Below are 6,000 nucleotides of genomic sequence, written 5' to 3' on the forward strand. Positions count from 1 at the left end.
AAAATAGGTGAATATGGATTGACATTTTCAGCAATAGGGTATGAAACACTATATCCAGAATTAAGCTCATTGGGAAAATCAACATCTGACTCATGGTGATTACCCATATCATGTGGCATGGTCCTAGTTTCCCTATAGGTTTCCCACTGATGGGTTTTCTCTGCAACTTCAGCTAGAAATAACCATGCATCGTCCACAGTTTTATCAATGAATTCACCATTACACATAGATTCAACCAAGGCTCGAGACTTAAAGTCTAGTCCCTCATAAAGAATGGCGACCAGTCTCCACTTCTCGAGGCCATGATGAGGACACTCAAACAACAAATCATTAAATCGTTCAAAATAATGAAAAAGTGTTTCTCCATCTAACTGGACAAAACAATTAATACTTCGACGAATAGAGATGGTCCTATGATGTGGAAAGAACTTTCCGACAAATTGATTTGTGAGTTGGTCCCAAGTGGTGATTGACTGCGGTCTCAGATTGTAAAACCATGTTTTAGCCCTTTCCTTTAAAGAAAATGTAAACAAGCGCAATTTCAAAGAGTCTTCGGATATATGGTCAGGTTGTAAAGCCCGGACAATTTGTTCAAACTCTCTTACATGGTTATAGGGATTCTCAGAATCGAACCCTCGAAATATAGGAAGTATTTGTATCATGCTTGCGTTTAGTTCAAATGGGCCATCAGTCTGGGGTAAGACGATACATGATAACTGACTTATTATGTTAGGGTACATGTATTCATGGAGACTACGGAGTTTATTCACACACTCGCCCATTTTTTCAAAAAATTTGGTTTTAATGGGTTTTGAAAATTTGGTTTGAAAGGGTTTTGAAAAGAAAATTTTGGTTTTTAAAGAGGGAGAAAAATTTTGGTTTTTGAAATAAGGAGCAAATTTTTTTTTTTTTTTTTTTTAGCCCAAAATTTAGTTAAGTTTGGTTCACAAAAGAGGCAAGCCCAAAATCCAAAAGTTAAGTTTAGAGCAAGCCCACTATTAAGAAACTACAAGCCTAACAAACAACTAAATTACAAGCCCAAATAAAGAAAGAAATAAAAATAAAACTAATTATTACAAACCCACAAAAAAAAAAAAAAAACTAAAATTATTACAATCCCAAATAAAGAAAGAAATAAAATTAAAATTAAAATAATTATTACATGCCCAAAAAGATAATTAAAATTACAAGCCCAAAAGAGAATAACAATACAAACCCACAAAAAATTACAAGCCCAAAAAATTTGGGTTTGGGTTTAGGCTTACCATTTTGGAGGGAAGCCCAGTTAGGCTTTGGTCCCTATTTTTTTTTTGTTGCACAAGCCCAGTTGGGCTTTGGATCTTCCTAAACTTTTGTTGGAGAGGCCCAGTTGGGCTTTGGCTTTCCTTTGGCTTTACAACAGAAGCCCAGTTGGGTCAACCCAACAGCACCAGGCAGCTTGGAGAAGGCAGCACCAGCAAGAATGGCTAGCTGCACCAGGTTCACTCCAACTGCACCAGGGCAGCCTAGCAGGCAGCAGTACAACAGCAACAAGCAGCAGCAGGGCTACACAACGCTCAGCAGCAGCTGGTGAGAACAATATGCAAAACAGTAGGAACTAGCAAAGGACTAGCTCAGAAAAGCAATGAAGATGAACAAGCTAAGATGACTTGGTAATGCAAAACAGTATGCAAGAACTTAAGTATGCAAGAACTAAGTATGCAAGACCAGCTAAATGCTTACACTAAATGCACAGAAGCAAGTGAGACTAAGATGCAGTTACACAGTGATGCTTATGCAAATGGATGCAGTGCAAGAAGATAAGATGAAAAGTATGCCAAGATGATGTAAGATGCAATGCATATGGCACAAGCTTCAGATGACAAATAAGAAAGTTACAGGACAGAATCAATGAGCTGCAAGATGAGTTGATAACTGAATATGCAGGACAAAACTAGATGCAAGCTAAAGCTAATGATGCATCCATAAAGGCTAGATGGTGCAAGTTAAGAATTCTGTGAGGCTAGATGACAGTAAATGAAAGAATGCAAGAATGCGGTTGTAATGAAACAGTAAATGCAATGAAGATGCAACAGGATGTACTAAGGATGCAATGATGGAACCAAAAAAAATTAAGATGCTACTAAGTTACAGAATAGTAAACAAGTTAAGAGTTCTAAACTGAAACACAAGTTCTAAACAGTAAACAAGCTACAGAATCTAACAGTAAACAAAATTCAAGTGAAAATACACAAGACTAAGCTAAAAATCAGACGAATAATGAAAACAACAATGGCACCGCTACCGAGTCCCCGGCAGCGGCGCCAAAAACTTGGTAGCTCAAGGAATTAGACCTAAAACTATGGTTATATTTACACCTGCAAGTATACAGGGTCAGATAGTAGATAATGAATAAGCAGGGGAAGTCCACAGGGACAAGGAGGGAGCTGGTGTTGTTTTCTAAATCTTTCTAGTGACAGTGACTAAAAGCACTAGGGCATTTGAATCCACCCAATAATCCTAATCTAAGGCAATGCCTATTCAAATTATGTTCTTGTTCTTTTCCAGATAAAACTACAATGAATGATCTCTCAGTTAGTTTCCCTAACTCACCCCTAGTATAAGCTGTCTTCTTACAGCACAACCTATCATAGGCTCATTTGGTTCAATTAGCTAACTGTCATTCCTTTATCAATTAAGCACATTTATTCCTCCAGAGAGGTCTCAAATGGAGGACTTATCAACCAACTTCACTAACTCACCCCTAGTATCGAATGTCTTCTTACAGTACAATTGATCACATGCTAATTTGATCCATTAGCTAACTATCATTCCTAAAGCAATGAAGCACAACAAGAACAACAACATGAACATGAATTATCTTAACATATGATTATGGGTTTCATCAAAACCCTAGTTATTAAATTATAACATGATGAACACAATACTGAAAATAAACTACTACAACTTGGTGCACCGGCTACTCCGGGCATGCCCAAAATCAACACCCATGTCTTCAATTTATACATGCAAGCTTTTTCCCCAAAAAATCCCCAAACAGTAAAATTAGGGTTTACTAAAAAATATAAAATTGACCTTTACCTAATCTCTGAAATCAATCAATGGTCTCGACCCATTCTTCTATTGATTCTCCTCTTCCGTAATTGGTGGTTTGATTTCACTAACTCTGTTTCTCTCAAACCTAGTTTCTAGGTTCACTGTTTTTGAAAAGATAAAAGGGTTGAGAGAGAAGGAGCTAGAGGGTATCATGGTGGTGTCCTTTAGTGATGGCGGGGGTGGCTGATTGATGGGGTACAGTGATGGAGGTGGTTGAGCGGAGTTGGTGGCGGACATGGTGGTGGTGATGGTCGCTGTAGAGGAATGGAGAAGATGGAGTCGATGGTTTTGGGAAGAAGGGTGCGTTTGTTTTGCGGGTATAGGTATTTGGTTGTTTGGGTGTTGAGCGGGCTCATCAAATCTTGATGTTTCGCGAAGCTGAGCCGTGCGATGCGGAAATGATAGATCGATCTAACGGCGAGATGGAAGGGAGCGAGGAGCGACCGTTGGATGCTGAAGTACAACGAAGCTGACGGCTCAAGATGGAGTTAGGTGCTGTAGTGTTAGACAGGAGCTTCAGACTTTGATGACTGGCGATGCTGCGACCGTAGGATGCTGAGATGATCCAATCTGACGGCTAGAAAGGGGAACAGGTATGGATATAGGAAATGGATTTGGGTGAGGGTTTTGGGACTTGGGTATGCCAAGCCCATATCTTCTTTAAGAACAATTCTTCCTCTTCAAGCCCACATCTAGCCTTTTGGTCTTGTGCACAACATTCTTCGCGGCTTCCTTGTGTGATTCCTCTTGGCTTCCACCACTTTTCTGCTCTTTTTTGCTCCGCTATTCATCCAAACTTTATTTATTACCTAAAAATGCAAAATTAGTTAATAAAAATATTTATTCTTGAAAACAAAGAAAATACAGAATATGGGATAAAATGTAGAATTAATGCACAAAAGATGAGTTAAATGCCAAGAAAAATATATTGAAATATGCACTTTTTAGGACTCATCATTCAGTGACTCAACATCACCCAAAATCATTCAGCCTTGCATACTTGCATCAAAGTACGCATCTTCCTTCACTCATAAGGCTTTGCACAACATAAGTCTTTTCTTCTTTCTCTCTAACTCTTCATTCCCCAATAAGCATAAGAGGTTCTGCCATGCATCAAACAAATTGATCAACTCACACAAATCAACAACATAATGAACACAAAGATATACTGCAACAAACTCATTTTACTGCACTAAAGGAAGATTACAAAACTCGTCCATCACATGGACCAAAAACAGGCCATTCACCCTCTTGGTGAATGCCTAACTCTCTCAAACATGAGATTAACTCTCCTATGTAAGCCTACTTATTTTTCCCACTCCTTAGGACTATTTATACAACAAACCCACTAGCCAAAACCGTGCACAATCAGGTAGTTTCCATAACCGCCATCTTGCTTTTTCAACTGCCACCTTTTGTGTTGTCAAGCCAACAGATGCCACATATGTTCTTGGTGGTTATGAACACTCCCCTATGGTCATAAACTCCTTTTATAACCATCCTTACTTGTCTTGCACCACTGGCACGCTTGTCAAGCTCGCAACCAACTCCTAACCGTCACTTGAGCTGCATTGCACTACTGTTTGCGCAATACTGTACTTAGCCTTGATTTTGTGCTCAGCCATCTTGGCACTGCCAACATCTTGCTCCAAGATCATGCACCTATCATCCTTGTGCATTCATCATCAAAGCCAATTCCTTAAACTCACTCTAGTTACTCATGTCGCCATATGCTTCAATTCGCCAACTTCCATGACAATAGTAATGCAACTCTTGCATTACCAACTTGTTTGCATTGTTCAAGCTTTGACCAGCCTTGAACTAATGCCATAGACCAACTCTTGATCTATACTTCACTCTTGCATCATCCTTGAGCTTGGGCCAACTCAATTCCATGGATATGCATCGATGCCAACATCGCATGTTGCATCTGTCAACTTTGGACATGTCTTGCCAATCCTTCAATGAAGCTTCATTGTGTCAGCCAATAAGCTTCATCACTTAGCCAAATGTATTTAGAATGTAGTGTTGCACTTGTACTACATTGGCCCTGTGGGTTTATGCCATTTTCGACACTTGATAGTCTATACAGTAATACCGCTATTATGGCTTGCGTTGCGCTATTATAGCTTACGTTGCGCTGTTATAGCTTACGTTGCGCTATTATGGCTTCGCATTGCACCATTACGGCGGAGTACTGACTTGGCCTGCAACTCTGTAACGCATAATCATTGTGCATCACTTGCAGTACCGTAACAGTAGTACACTTACAATCAAATTCGTTTTTTTTTTTTTTTTTTTGAAGTAGTTTGGTTCAAAAAATAACTGTAACATCCCAGTTTGATATTGTAAAACACTCACCCTAATTTTATTTTTCCCCGAAAAAAGGTTATGTTGGAGAAAGAAAACCAATTTAGTTGCATTATTACAAGGTTATGTTGAAGACAGAGTCTGCTAAATCTTTTTTTGCTGCAGTGATCAAAAGTTTCAATTGATTATACTGATTTATAAGGATCGACGGAATTTTATCCTCATCTTATTGGGATTTTAGAATTCTTTATGAGATTTACCAGTCAAACTGCCTTCTGCATCTGAAATCAACTTCCCAAGTTCAAGGTACTTCTGGTCATCTGTTTTGTCTGAGATCATCACCAAACTTTGGTTACATCGGGAGTTTTTTTATTCAGGTTAGTGATTCAATATCTAGGTGGCGCTTTGATATGCTTATATCTAATACTTCAACTAATCAAAACCTATTTAGGTGCTGTGACTTTTTCCCATTCTTCTCTCAACCATAAACCTTGTTCTCTGTGATTGTATTGCAATAAGCTTCTCTATAACTTTAGTCTGAATTTTAATCATTAGACATCTTATAGTATACTGTGCATTTGCCTATAAATAGAA

This window comes from Papaver somniferum, chromosome 1 (genome assembly GCF_003573695.1).
Source record: "Papaver somniferum cultivar HN1 chromosome 1, ASM357369v1, whole genome shotgun sequence".
In the NCBI taxonomy this organism is placed as follows: domain Eukaryota; kingdom Viridiplantae; phylum Streptophyta; class Magnoliopsida; order Ranunculales; family Papaveraceae; genus Papaver; species Papaver somniferum.